Here is a 16,203-nt window from a genome sequence, read left to right as displayed (position 1 = left end):
GTGAACGGAAGAAAAGTGGGAGCGCGATTACTGAAAGGAGAAGCCGGAGCTATTGACACAATATATAACTCTCCTGACATATTGTGTCAATGAAAGCGTATTCAAAATAATGCTGAGCTTGAGGGAGTTTGCGCATTTTCAACATTTACTCAATTGAATGTGATAGCGTGTAAGGAAAGGAAGTGAAAGAGGGAAAGTGCAATAAGGAAGTCGTGGGTGAATGTATGGTGTTTCATATACATATATCATATACTACTGGATTTGAATGCTACTACGTTATGTGAGTATATATACATGTATGAGTAACATGTGGAGTGTAGTGATAACAGAGTGACAGAGTACATACGCCGTTAAATAGTGAAAATATAAAACAAAAAGGTGTATAAAGAGTGCAGCTTACAGCGCAGTGAATAAAATGACCCGAGTCCCGACTGAAATATTACTGCAAGTGTAGTGAAGAAATAAAAATTAAAAAAAAAGAAATAATACGAGTAAAAGGAATAAAGTGGGAAAACGACGCATGAAAGCCGACGCTCCAGCATCAGTGCGAAAGTCAACGAATGGAAGTCATAGACACAACTTAAGGTGCGAAGTGCTTATATCGAATATGTTATATACAAGTAGCCGAAGCATCATAGTGAGAAGCATTCAATGAACATTATTGTAAATTAAAGTATTTTATAAAAATATGTTTAAAAGTTATAAATCGAAAATTCGTTATAATAATTTAAATAAAGTGCACATAAATGATAATACTAAAAGAAAATAATGAAAAATATTTTGTGCACGAAACAGAGTGTATGTATAATATATAGCAGATATGGAATATTATCTTCAGAAGCGGTTAGTATTTAACATATTTACATGTAGTTGTAAATTGCATATTTGAGCAATGAATTTATATATATACATATGTATATATAAAATATATGTATGGATAATATAATATGTGTATATAATATTTTAAGATTTAAAATATAATAAATATTATGGGATTTTTTAAATGTGTAAGGTAATGGATGTTTCTGTCGGTCTCGCATGTGTTTTAATTTTATTATTTAACACTCTTGCAATTCAGTAACAGGTCCTAAATTGTTGGAATATGTAACAAAAGCATTTGAGTTAAATTTTCACCGGCTTTTTGAAACGCCTGTCAATTGGTAACATACATATATTCGTATGTGGCACAATATGCACTCGTATGATTTGTTGCGTACGTATGCATATTTGTTTCCTTTGAATTGCCGAATTATATAGAGTAGGTATATATAAAATAATCCCATATATGAATTGCATTCATATACATATCCTAACCGGACACCCACCGTCGAGGTGTTTTTTTTTCAGTTGCGTGAGCTGTCCACTTTTGGAGGCATTTATTTAAAATGTATTCTTACAAAAATTAACAGAGTTCTGATATATTAAATATTGTATAATATGTTTTATAACATTAATTATATATAGAAATGTGTTAAAAAAATAATGGAAATTGTAAAATTTGGTGTTCCTAGAGTCCAGTTGTTTTGTTTTATTATGTTAATATATAATGTTGTATTACAACAAAGAGTTGGCGCAAGATATTATTTTCATTAGAAAGGCGCTACGTCATTCCGACTGTTATTTTCGATAGCAGAGCTTGATGCATATTTATGCCTTAGCATGGCCTAGGACACAGTTTCATGATAAACTTTTCGTTGAAGTCTTTCTAAGAGGCTTAACCGACATTTTTGGACTTTGGTCAATAATTTTTGATTTAGGACCTCTTCTACACTTTGGTTCTACTAAATAATTCCTCATTTTCTGCTCAATTATACACTCTTTCGATTGTTACAGAAAACGTTTATAATAGCTATCTAACAATAGTTCGACCACCTTCAGCGATAACTCTTTGTCCGGTATTTTAATAAGACAATATTGAAAATTTTATATACAGTAATCCCCGCTTAAGGGCCCCTTCTTAACATCCATGATTTTTGAGACACTTAAGCGGGAAGAGCACTTAAATGAATACCGCTTAAGTGCCTCGAGGTGCTTACCAAGTTTTTTCTCAAATATTTCGATCTAATATTTTTTCTTTTAGAATGAAAGTCACATTTATTTCTTATCAATAACAAAAATACGTATTAATAATAATAAATATGGAAAAAAACATTACAAAACTATGCAAATGTTTTCCTTTTGACAATACTCAGCTCATTCAATGTTGAAAATATTAAAAGGCACTTAAAAGAGGAAACTTGCAAACAAGTAATTGTGGCTTAAATATTACAGGCATTTAAGAGGAAAAGGCACTTAAGCGGAGGCTCTTAAGCGGGGAATTTTATGTGTAAATTTAGAGAAAAAACAACAATTGTCATAAAAAATTGCTAATGACAAAATCATTTTAATTATCATTGCGAATAATAAGTTACCTAAGTGTGTAACACATGCTAAAGAAAAAAGAGAAAGCAATTGTGAAAAGAGTTTCTTGATACTAACAAAAATTTAATGATACTTGTTTTTTCTTTGTTTTTGCATTTGCCCTTTTTTGTTTCCAATCCCTTCAAATACATCATTGCTTAAATACTGTGATTGGGGAGCCGAATGGAGTTATTTTAGTACTTTATAAAGCAACCAGACCTTCAAAATATGGGATCTGTGCTTTGAGTCATTATCCTTTTGGAAATATCAGACAACACAAAGACCAAACAAGCTTGTGAATTATTCCGAACTGCTTTGCAGAATGTCCAAATAAATAGAGTGATCTATACTTGTTTTCACAAAGTGCAGTTTCCTAACTCCATTTGACGACATTCCGCCCCACATGTATTGCCCACATGGCAATAACATTGCTTCATAGTTGGAATGAGGTTTTTCGATGGAAACTCTTAGTTCGCTTTTCTTTTTTGTATTGTTTGTTTTTTTTTGTATTGTTTGTTTGCTATCATAACCGAATAAGTGAAACTTTCTTTCATCTCTAAACTATACATTCATCCGGAATTCTATTCATCTGCTGCCATACTGTAGTGCGGATTGTGCAATTTACTTAAGATACAGTGAGGTTATGTTCGGTACAATAATTACTATATCATCCTTAAAAAAAATTTCAACATACATAAATGCATATCGCTAATTTACTTGAATGGTGTCACAACTCAAAAAAGTAAATGTTCGCCGTCATAAGTCAAATGTGTCGTTTTTGCTGAAAAAAAGCAATTTGAAAAATTTAATTAAGTTCTCCAATACAAAAGATGTCGTTCTTTCTGAAAAGAAAACCAACTTCACCCTTGACAATATGTGTTGTAAAACAAAATATGTCGTTGTTTCGTAAAAAAAGTATTACTAATTCTGGCACAACTGAGAAGTGTCGTTATTGTGGTTAAAAAATATTGCAACATAACAAGTTTAATAACGGCACATTCTTATTTCACCGCTTATTTTTCTGCACATCGGAATGAATTTTTTATATAATACTAGCAGACCCGGCCACACATTGTTGTGGCTAAAGTATATATTAAATTAAGTTGGTCCAATCTTGGCTTCGGCGGCGATATTGATTACTCGAGGTCGATTTATGTTACGCAGCATGATGACAACTCACACTACTTTTAATTGCAAAGTGAGTGGTGATAGTACAGGCAATTTTAAATAGCTTGAGATAATTGACTACGTAATCATGGTTTGTAGCTGTGTCAACTCTCTTGGACCGAAATTCTAAATTGTCGCATTAAGATCATCGATATCTTTTTTTTATCACCAATATAGGTCATTCAATAAGTCAATTATGATTATCATATTGAGGTTTTATGTCAGGAAAACTTCTCTTTCGATTTAATGAAGTGACAGAAATCTGTTGGAAATGCTGTGTCCCGCGACCCTACCATTTCCAACTGCTTCTACAATCGCAATTTGATATTGTTGAAAAACACTCATATGTTAGTTGTTATTTGGCGATACTTAATATATCGCCCCAAATTAAATGACTTTAGGCATGCGATTAGCCCGTCAGTAACAGTTGATCCAGGAATAATTGGAAGAGTCTGGCGTAAATCACCTGTTAACAGAAAGCTGGATCCACCAAAAACGTTTATCGACAATCAAGATCTTTTAAAGTCCTGTGCAGTACCTCCAGCGACTTCTTGAATATTAGGAAAATCTTCGTTATAGCGCTATTTTTGGCGATTTTGCCGACTGGTGTTTCGTTCATTTGCAATTTAGGAGTAATTTCAAAGCCGAATGTGCCGTTAGTTTGCCTACTAACAGGTGCCAAGTTGCCCCTATTCCCGTTAACCTTGGTGGTGAAAATGAGTGAAATTGGTTCTGGAATCACATCAGTCCTTATATACTATATGTTATGATTTTCTATGGGACTTTATGCCGAATATATAGGTCATATTGTGTGTTATCTTAATAAAATTACATCAATAAATTGAGAGAGTGTAAAATGTTCGGTTGGCATGACAACCTTCAAAATATAATTTTTTTGTTTTCTCTTTTTATATTTTTCTTGTCAACTCGAATAAAATTCTCTTATTGATATCTTCCTCGCAATTTTTCCATCTTTACTCACTTTCTAATCTTTTTCTGGCCTTTCACGAATATTTCAAGACTAAAATTAGCCAGATCGGTTTGAACTTCAACAACCAATAACTTCCCGATTTTAGAAAATTTTTAATTTTCTTCGCGGAAAGTTAAAAAAATTTAGGGGTGGACCACCCTTAACATTTAGGAGGATGAAAAATAGATGTTGTCCGATTCTCCACCCTAGCCGATATGCACGCTAAGATTCACGAAAATAGGTCGAGCGGTTTCAGAGGAGTTCAATAACGTACACCGTGACACGAGTATTTTATATATTAGATGTACGCTGAAATTGCGCATACTCAACTCAAAAATCGTGTTTTACTGGAATAGTTTCACAACTTAAAAAAGTCGATTTTTCAGGAGAGCGATTTAAAGTTTTCAATTGTCTCTTATTTAGTAAATATAAATGCCATCAGTTTTTTGACAAAACTACCTGTAATATTTTAAATACAATGTTGAGCATAAATGAACCAAATAGAGTGTACTAATGCCTTTCCTTGGGCATAAATGTGACCCACTTTGAATTATGTCGTTATTTGTGAAAAATGCAAATCAATTTCGCGGTCATAAGTCATTTTTCACCAAATTCGTTGTAATACAAAATGTGTCGTTCTTTCTGAAAATAAAATCAAATTCACCTTTTCACAATATGTGTAGGACCACAAAATATGTCGTTATTTCGTAAAAAAATCATAAATAATTCGGGCACAACTGAGAAGTGTCGTTATTGTGGTTAAAAACTAATGCAACATAACAAGTTTAAGAACGGCACATTCTTATATCACGGTTTATTTTCCTACGCTTCGGAATGAAATTTTTATACAATATGTACGATGAAATTGCGCATATTTCTGCATACTCAACTCAAAAATCGTGTTTTTTGAGTTATGACACTATTCAAGTAAATGAGCGATATGTATAAAGGGTTCCGTTCAGCCATGATCTTGCTTCTGAAGGTACCCAATATTGTGTACGGACTTTGCTAATATTTTTCTTAGGCGAGACGTTTCTACCTTAATATCAATTTCATTGCATAAAGACTTTCTGTGTAATCTGAGCAAATTTTATGAATTAAAACAACTTGCTTTTGTATACCCTGCGACATGGATAAGCGTGTTATCCTGCTGGAAAAAACATCTAAACCATCTTATGATCCATCTAAATATAAAGTTTCCTCATCACTAATATCAAATTTTGAAACTCTATTTCTTAGAATTTGTATTTTTCGAAAAATGATGCATGCGTTTTTGTGGAGGTTATAAACGCTGGTTTAGACAATTTGCATTTATATTTAAGATTTAAATCTTTCAAAATTTGTTGTAGACGTTCTCTTGGCATTTATAGACCAAATTCCGCTTTAATTTGGTGCAACTAATCGTGTCTTGAGTTGCCAACTTGCAAATACGAATTTGGTACGTTCATTTATCGAAGATTTTGGCCCAGTACGCTTATGCCACATTACTTCAGCAGTATTTACATAATTTTTTAAACCGTCTTTGTTCATAATCTCAATGTTAATCTGTTCCTCAGAAGAAATTCGGTTCCAAGTCACATTTTTAAATTAAATGAAAATGTAGTTGTTGTTTTTATTTACAGGGAATTATTTTTCAATTATTGCTTACATCCTCGTTAGGTGTTTTTATAATTCCAATAGTGGAGATGTGGACACCGCGACAACCAAAAACCAAAAACATTATTGGAGGAGAGGATGGGATCATGTGTAGAAGTTCACGTAAGTGAGGAAAGTTTTTGATTGTCATTCAGTGGCCAGGGAGTGGCCAGAAACGATTCTTCTCCACATGATTCAAGCAGCTCACGACTTCCGGTTTTAGACCAAGTATTCTCTGGGTAGCTAACAAACATCCGTTTGAAGGCGAGCTAAAATGAGAAGGCGAACCCGCTCCTGCGGTTGGGCGTAGGGTTTGGGACCCACCACATAAAAACGAAGTACCAATGAAAAATCCTTTTGATGACGACCCCTGCAAACGTTTTAAAGATAATGATTTAAGGGCATGCACCTGGAATGTCCGGACCCTTAATTGGGAAGGTGCCTTTGCCCAGCTGGTTGATGTCCTCATACAACTAAAGGCTGACATCACCGCCATCCAAGAAGTGCGATGGACGGGACGAGGACGGAAAAAGGTGGGTCCTTGTGACATCTACTACAGCGGCCATATAAAGGAATGCAAATTTGGTGTTGGCTTTGTGGTGGGAGAGAGACTCCGTCGCCGAGTCCTGGCATTCACCCCGGTGGATGAACGTCTAGCCACAATCCGCATAAAAGCGAGGTTCTTCAACATATCACTTATTGGCGCCCACGCCCCAACGGAAGAGAAGGACGATGTGACCAAAGATGCTTTCTATGAGTGCCTAGAACGTACCTACGAGCGCTGCCCCCGCCTCGATGTCAAAATCGTGCTTGGCGATTTTAACGCCAAGGTGGAAAGTCGGAAAATTCAGCCTCCATGACGAAACATCGCCAAACGGTCTCAGGCTGATCGACTTCGCTGGGGCCCGAAATATGGTCGTCTGTAGTACCAGATTCCAGCATAAGAAAATACACCAAGCTACTTGGCTGTCTCCTGATCCAAACACGCGTAACCAAATCGATCATGTTGTGATAGACGGAAGACATGTCTCCAGTGTTTTAGACGTGCGTACGCTCCGAGGACCAAATATAGACTCGGACCATAATTTGGTTGCAGCGAAGATACGCACCCGCCTCTGTGCAGCAAAGAACGCCCGTCAACAAACACAAGGAAGGTTCGACGTCGAAAAGTTGCAATCGCAACAGACAGCCACGAAATACTCTACTCGACTTGCACTCCTGCTCTCTGAGAGCACTCATCAGCATCTCGGTATAAGGGAACTGTGGAACGGCATCTCAAACTCACTGCGTACCGCTGCAGCCGAAACAATTGGATTTCGCCGACGACAAAAAACAAGCTGCCTACCTCGCAACGTTGCAAACAACCATAAACGTGCGGGATGGGATAGATACCGAGAGCTGAAGAGGGAAGCGAGACGCATCTGCAGACAAAAAAAGAAAGAGGCCGAAATGCGTGAGTACGAAGAGCTTCAGAAGCTGGCAGACAGAAATGTTGTAATGCTCTAAAATTTTACGAAAAAATTAAGCGACTTAACGAAGGTTTCAAGACCGGAGCATCCTCATGTAGAGACCAAGATGGTAATCTGGTAACCGATGTCCTGGGCATACTGGGATTATGGAGGGAACACTTCTCCGACCTGCTGAATGGCAGTGAAAGTACAACACCAGGAGATGGCGAACCCGATTCCCCAATCGATGACGATGGAATAGATATTCCATTACCCGGCCATGAAGAAATTCGAATAGCAATTACCCGCCTGAAGAACAACAAAGCGGCAGGGGCCGATAGATTACCGGCTGAGCTATTCAAATACGGCAGCGAAGAAAGAACTGATAAGGTGCATGCAACAGCTTCTTTGCAAAATATGGTCGGAAGAAAACATGCCCGACGATTGGAATCTTAGTGTGCTCTGCCCAATCCATAAAAAAGGAGATCCCACAAACTGTGCCAATTACCGCGGGATAAGTCTCCTAAATATCGCCTATAAGATTCTATCGAGGGTACGTTGAGCAACACCAAAAGCTCCGCCATGATAGGGAAGGACCTCTCCGAGCCGTTCGATACCAAACGAGGTTTCAGACAAGGTGACAAACTATCGTGCGACTTCTTTAACTTGATGTTGGAAAAAGTAATACGAGCTGCAGAGCTAAATAGAGAAGGTACAATCTTCTACAAGAGTGTACAGCTCCTGGCGTACGCCGATGATATTGATATCATCGGAAGCAACAACCGCGCCGTTTGTTCTGCTTTTTCCCGCATGGATAAGGAGGCGAAGCGAATGGGTCTGGAGGTGAATGAGGACAAGACGAAATATCTCCTGTCATCAAGCAAACAGTCAGCGCACTCGCGTCTTGGCTCCCACGTCACTGTTGACAGTCATAACTTCGAAGTTGTAGATAATTTCGTATACCTGGGAACCAGTATCAACAACACCAACAATGTCAGCCTTGAAATCCAGCGCAGAATCACTCTTGCCAACAGGTGCTACTTTGGACTGAGTAGGCGATTGAAAAGTAAAGTCCTCTCTCGACGAACCAAAATCAAACTATACAAGTCGTTTATCATTCCCGCCCTGCTTTATGGTGCAGAAGCTTGGACGATGTCAACATCAGATGAGACGACACTAGGAGTTTTCGAGAGGAAAATTTTGCGCAAGATTTATGGACCTCAGGACATTGGCAACGGCGAATACTGCAGACGATGAGCTGTACGAGTTATACGACGACATTGACATAGTTCAGCGAATAAAAAGACAGCGGCTACGCTGGCTAGGTCATGTTGTCCGAATGGACGAAAACACTCCAGCCCTGAAAGTGTTCGATGCAGTACCCGCCGGAGAAAGCCGAGGAAGGGGAAGGCCTCCACTCCGTTGGGGGGACCAGGTGGAGAGCGACCTGGTTACACTTGGAATCTCCAACTGGCGCCGAATCGCGAAGTAAAGAGAAGAGTGGCGCGCTCTCATCGATACGGCTATAACCGGCTAAACGGTTGAACGCCAATAACATACATACAATACATACAATACATATATTCGGCATAAAGTCCAATAGAATAACGAAAATCATCATATATAATATATGAGGGCTGATGTAATTCTTGAACCGATTTCACTCATTTTCACCACCAAGGTACACTATAGCCAAGTCTATATGCTCACTTAATTTCCACCGGAAGTTTGATAATCCGAATATAAGGTATATGACAGCTATGGGAAGTTAAGACCCGAATTTAACTATATTTGGTACAGAGACACACTATTAGATGAAAAGATTCTCACTGAATTTCATTAAAATATATCAGAGATTTACCGATAATGTGAAAAATTACACTTTGGCACTGAGTTTTTCATGTTCGATATCCGAGGCATTGAAAGGTTATAATACGATCTCGACAATTTTTCCACAAGTCATACCTCACCTCAAATACAGTATTTGCCAAAAGTTTTATTCCGCTATCTTCATTGGTTCCTTATGTATACATTATAAAATGAAGGAATCGGATGGAATTCAAAATTGAGTTATATGGATGCTAAGAAAATATTATATCCCGAATGTCATTGAAATCGGTCGAGTAGTTCCTGAGATATCGTTTTTGATCCACGCTCATTTTCCATTTTGTAAAAAAAACGGAGTGCAGCTTCTTGCTGAGATTTTTATACTCTCGCAACAAAGTTGCTAATGAGAGTATAATTTTTGTCCACATAACGGTTGTTTGTAAGTCCTAAAACTAAACGAGTTAGATATAAGGTGATATATACCAAAGTGATCAGGGTGACGAGTAAAGTTCAAATCCGGCATTCTGTCTTGCCGACCGTCCGTCTGTCCGTGCGTGCAAGCTGTAACTTAAGTAAAAATTGAGATATCTTAATGAAAACTTGGTACACGTGTTCCTTACCACCATAAGAATGTTAAGTTCGAAGATGGACGGAATCGTACCACTACCACGCCCACAAAATGGCGATAACCGAAATTTTGGTACAAAGGATTGATCTAGGAAAGGGCATATTTGGATGTTATTTTTTTGGGAAAGTAGGCGTGACCCCGCCCCTACTAAGTTTTTTGTATATATCTCGCAAACAACTAAAGCGATATTAACGAAACTCTCAGGAGTCATTTTTTCAGGCATTTCCTTATATAGTCCAAAAATGGAGGAAATCGGATTATAACCACGCCCACCTCCCATACAAAGGTTTCTTTAAAAACTTCTAAAGATGCTTTAATTCAGTAAGGAAAACCAACAGAAACCTTAAATTTCATTATAAAGAAGGTACAGAAGAACTACACTCAAAATGGTATATACAATTTTAATAAAAATCGGTTTGTAATATTTTCCTTGCATCCCAAAAATAGGTTGTGAAAATAGGCCAAATCGGTTCACAACTACGCCTTCTTCCTATAAGCAACTATTGTTGCGAGAGTATAAACAAATTTGAGACAGATAGAGGGTCGTTTCCATTCTAGTACAAGACTGAATCGACGTGCTAAGTTCGCGTTTAGGCGAGCATTTTATACTCTCGAAATTTATTAATTAAATTTTATTAAGATAACACCCAATTGGTATCGCATATTCAGCATAAAGTCCATCACAAAAACGAAAATCATTATATTTAGTATATGGAAGCTGGGGTAATTCCGGGATCGTTTTCTAATATTTTTGGCACCAAGCTACATTATATCCACGATTTTACCATCAATTTATTTTGCTAAGAAATTTCACATATTAAATGATATACATACATATACCGCATAAAGTCCATGGAAAGTTTGAAAAATCATCTTTGAGCTATGTATATGGGCTAGAGAAAGTATTGAGCTGATTTTGAATCTCTTTGGCACAGAGTCAAACTATTACAAGCAACACATCTCCTTTTGCCACACTATTGTATTCAACACATCTCCTTTGATTTCTTTAGAATATCTAAGAGATTTACTGATATAATCGATAAAAAATAGCCAAAAGAAATGATGTGCTTACGTTCGATACCTGCATATTAAAGTCATTAGAAAAGAATTTATCGTTCATCGAATACGCGAAAAATACCGATTAATTTCAAATTTTATGTGAACTTTTAGTTAGTCATTGAGAAGTATTCACTGCAATAAAAATTACTGCATTTTGAGATAGAGCCTTTGAAATAAAAACAAAGAATTTATATTAAATAACATCATTATAATAAACAAATGCTGAATATTGAATTAGTCGCTTTACATAAACAGCTAGACAAATGAAATCGTCACTTACGTCGAGTTATGTAGAACTACGAGTTATAGAAGTTCGAGATATGGTAGTTCAACTGTATTTTCAACTGAAATTACAATTCATTTCAAATTTTTATTCGTATATAAATTTTTACTTCAGCTTATATGCATAAACAACTAACATTTACTTTTTACAGTGGAACTTCTCTAACTCGAATCACCATAATCCACAAAAAAACTTCAAGTTAGAGAGACTTCGAGTTATAGAATTTTCATTAATACATGTAATTTTTATACTCTCGCAACAAAGTTGCTACGAGAGTATTATAGTTTTGTCCATATAACGGTTGGTTGTAAGTCCTAAAACTAAACTAGTTAGATATAGGGTTATATATATCAAAATGATCAGGGTGACGAGAAAAGTTCAAATCCGGATGTCTGTCTGTCCGTCCGTCTGTCCGTCCGTCCGTGCAAGCTGTAACTTGAGTAAAAATTGAGATATCTTAATGAAACTTGGAACACGTGTTTCTTGGCACCATAAGAAGGTTCAGCAAAATCGGACCACTGCCACGCCCACAAAATGGCGAAAACCGAAAACACATAAAGTGCCATAACTAAGCCATAAATAAAGCTATGGAAATAAAATTTGGTATGAAGGATCGCACTATGAAGAGGCATATTTGGATGTAATTTTTTTGGGGAAGTGGGCGTGGCCCCGCCCCCAAATAGGTTTTTTGTATATATCTCGCAAACCAATAAAGCTATATAAACTAAACTTTCTGCAGTCGTCTTTTTTATCCATTTCCTTATACAGTTCAAAAATGACAGAAATCGGATAATAACCACGCCCCCCTCCCATACAAAGGTTAGGTTGAAAATTACTAAAAGTGGGTTAGCTCACTAACCAAAAACGTCAGAAACACTAAATTTCACATAGGAAATGGCAGATAGAAGCTACACTCACTTGTATGTAATTATTCTTCTATTGCCATTTCAAGAGTTCGAGCTGTGGTGTACTTCGAGTTATTGAAGTTCGTGTTATGGAAGAAAATTTGTATGAAATTTGATTTCTAAACGCTATTGCCAATTCAAAAGTTCTAGTTATGGCGATCTTCGACTTATAAAAGTTCGAGTTATGGAAGTTCCACTGTATATTGTAATATGTACATATGTATATATTTTAATGACAACAACCACCGTCTTATTATATAAAATTTCTTTTATATGGGTAGTAAGCTTATATTGTATGTTTATCGTTATTTTTGACCACTCCTTATAAACTTTTCTGCATCGAATACACCAATTGCTTCCGATGTTTTTTCACCCATATTTCCAAAAGTATTTGGTTTAGTCCATTTTATGACAAAATGTAGTGTTCTCGAATGATTCTATCTAAATAGCCGAAATAGTGTGGGGAGTATTGTTCAAGACAAATTCCGCTATATTCTATTGTATTCCTGGGAGTTTTACTAGCCGATAAATACCCTGAAGTATGTATACATATGTGCTGAATTGCATAACAATATCCATGTTTATACTCAAGACATCACTGAATCGGCTTGTTTCTTTCGACCTGTATTTATATTAAGTAAATACATACTTGTATGTAGATATGTATATGTAGTACACATACATGCAATTATATATGTACATATGTATATGTATTTGCACTGAATAGCACCATTCTTTCTAACTGCTTTTTGGAGTATTGCTCTTTGTTTATGCCACTTTTATTGTTTTATTCCAAACGTTGAAACTGTTGATGTTGCTACAGTCGTTTGAAACAAATGAGAATTATCGATTTTTATGCGGCTTTTCTGCTGTTGCTGACTGCATAGTTAGTGGGCGTGAGACCATATCATTTAACAAACAGCTTCTGTTCTCTTACGGCATACATATGTATGTATCTTTTATTCAACAGTTTACTTGTAGCTTATAGAAGTCATTAGTTCGTCGACTCTATCCTCAATGGAACTATGTACATACATATGTTATATACAATTCAATGGGCGTTTGTATGGCATATACAGTAAGGTGCAGAAATTAGTCATTTACTTATTACTTTATAAAAATAAATGTTATAAAGAATATTGAAAAAGTATTTTTCCACTTAAGTGTCTTTGGCAGGAGATAATCGACTATTGACCGATTGTCGACTACAGGTGCTATTGTAAGTGTCGACCATCGACTTTGAATGCTATTCAATCGCTCATTTGTCGACAAAAATTTTTCAGTCGTTAGAAATTTTCGAATTTTGTCGATCAAGTTACACAATAGCAAGATAAAATATAATCGACCCAATCGACTGAAGACTATTCTACTACCAGTCGACACTCGCAATTTGATTGAGATTAGGTTTTTGTCATAACCTCTAGATATTATATTAGATCATAATTTAGTATTCCTTCTTTCAATACTTAACATCGTTCAAACTCAGATCAACAATTTGTAGTCTATCTTCTTTGTGGTAAAGCGTTTACAACTAATGTCCCACCGATTCCCAAGTATGTACCCCAGTCAAATAATTATATGTGCAATGCTTCAACTTTAATTATTTTAAAAAGAAACAATGAAAGAATGTGGAATTTTTTTCTTGTCTTTTATAATTAAAAGAACTAAACATTAAATAACAAAATTGTATTCAAATATTTTTCTTAATTAAAAAAATATAATACTTTATCAAATTTCCATATCAAATATTTATATGTGCAAAAAATTATTTCAATCCAAGCACATATATTTTTATTTATAAATGAAATAGTTTTGAATTTGTTAATAAGGGATTGTGTTACCCTTATGTATCTTCACCAATTGGACACGATGAGGCATTGACTCCACCAGTTTTTTTAGCACAGACATATCAAGTTTGTCCCATTCGGCCAAAATGGCATGCTTTAGTTGCTTAAGGCTGTCATATTGCTTGCAATATGCATAAATTTTGCCTGAAAGAAATCCCCATAGATCCTCGATCGGATTCAGATCTGGACTTAAGGCAGGCCATTCCAGCAATCCAATTTTCCGAGAGTTTTCTTCTTAGCAACATGGATCGGTGCATTGTCTTGCTGAAAAATCTATTCATCGCCATATAAATCACCAGCAAAATCAAGGAGTTCGTTTTCCAACAAATCAATGTAGATTTCTGCATTCATTTTGCCTGGAACAAAGCATATTTTGGACTTGCCTTTTGATGAAAATGCTGCCCATACCATTAGCGATCCACCACCGTGAACGCGCTCATGGCATGCCTCCCGTGGGCGTCTTAAATCCCTCCAATATTTATGAAGACCATCTGGCCCATCCAAATTAAATTTTTTTTCGTCACTGAATACCACAGATTCGAATTCTTCATCCCAAAATTTATACTTTTCATAAAACGCAAATTGTTGCTCATATCAAATTGTGTGAACTTTTTCACTTTATTAAGACCACAGGATGGTTCAAAGATGACTCTATAGTGTGAGGGATCACAGTCCCAGTGGTGTCATAATGGGCCTCCAAAAGGCCTAGGTGCGTCATTTTGACAACCACATAACCTAACCTAACACAGCCGTATTAGCTTTGTGGACATCGCGGCATAAAGGCAGCTCCTTTTCGTGCTGTATAAAGTAGGTAGTGTGTGTAGATCTTCTTTTCACGGGTCTTCTCCAAGATTTGGCGCATGGTGAATATCTGGTCAGTTGTGGATTTTCCATGTCTAAAGCCACACTGATAAGGTTCAATCAGTTTGTTGACGGTGGGCTTTAGTCTTTCACACAGCACGCTCGATAAAACCTTATAGGCGATATTTAGAAGGCTTATCCCTCGGTTATTGGCACAGATTGTGGGATTTCCCTTTTTATGGATTGGGCAGAGCACACTGAGATTCCAATCGTCAGGCATGCTTTCTCCCGACCATATTTTGCAAAGAAGCTGATGCATGCACCTTATCAGTTCTTCGACGCCGTATTTGAATAGCTCGGCCGGTAATCTATCTTTGTTGTTCTTCAAGCGGGTAATTGCTATTCGAATTTCTTTATGGTCGGATAGTGGAACATCTATTAATTCGTATAATTTTCGAGCATTACCTCTGTCTGCCAGCTTCTCAAGCTCTTCGTACTCACGCATTTCGGCTTCTTTCTTTTTTTGTCTGCCGATGCGTCTCGCTTCCCTCTTCAGCTCTCGGTATCTATCCCATCCCGCACGTTTATGGTTGTTTGCAACGTTGCGAGGTAGGCAGTCTTTTTTCTCTCCGCTGCGAGACGGCATTCCTCATCGTACCAGCTTGTTTTTTGTCGTCGGCGAAATCCAATTGTTTCGGCTGCAGCGGTACGCAGTGAGTTTGAGATGCCGTTCCACAGTTCCCTTATACCGAGAGCAGGAGTGCAAGTCGAGTCGAGTATTTCGTGGCTGTCTGTTGCGATTGCAACTTTTCGACGTCGAACCTTCCTTGTGTTTGTTGACGGGCGTTCTTTGCTGCACAGAGGCGGGTGCGTATCTTCGCTGCAACCAAATTATGGTCCGAGTCTATATTTGGTCCTCGGAGCGTACGCACGTCTAAAACACTGGAGACATGTCTTCCGTCTATCACAACATGATCGATTTGGTTACGCGTGTTTGGATCAGGAGACAGCCATGTTGTTTGGTGAATTTTCTTGTGCTGGAATCTGGTACTGCAGACGACCATATTTCGGGCCCCAGCAAAGTCGATCAGCCTCAGGCCGTTTGGCGATGTTTCGTTCTGGAGGCTGAGTTTTCCGACTGTTGGGCCAAAGACACCTTCTTTATCCACTTTAGCGTTGTTGAAGAACCTCGCTTTTATGCGGATTGTGGCTAGACGTTCATCCACTGGAGTG

The 16,203-nt window shown here is 37.1% G+C and overlaps 1 protein-coding gene across 1 annotated transcript in view; it reads left to right on the top strand.

Annotated features, from left to right (window-relative positions):
* The first annotated feature begins 706 nt into the window (after positions 1–706).
* LOC105219944 (cell adhesion molecule Dscam2) overlaps positions 707–16,203 on the top strand; it is a 134,680-nt gene continuing 119,183 nt past the window's right edge. The window contains exon 1 of the mRNA XM_054228447.1: positions 707–843. The gene's annotated coding sequence lies outside the window, so the exon portion shown is untranslated. The remainder of the gene's footprint in view (positions 844–16,203) is intronic.

This window comes from Zeugodacus cucurbitae, chromosome 4, assembly GCF_028554725.1.
Source record: "Zeugodacus cucurbitae isolate PBARC_wt_2022May chromosome 4, idZeuCucr1.2, whole genome shotgun sequence".
NCBI classification, from domain to species: domain Eukaryota; kingdom Metazoa; phylum Arthropoda; class Insecta; order Diptera; family Tephritidae; genus Zeugodacus; species Zeugodacus cucurbitae.
This window is presented reverse-complemented; position numbering and strand designations above follow the sequence as displayed.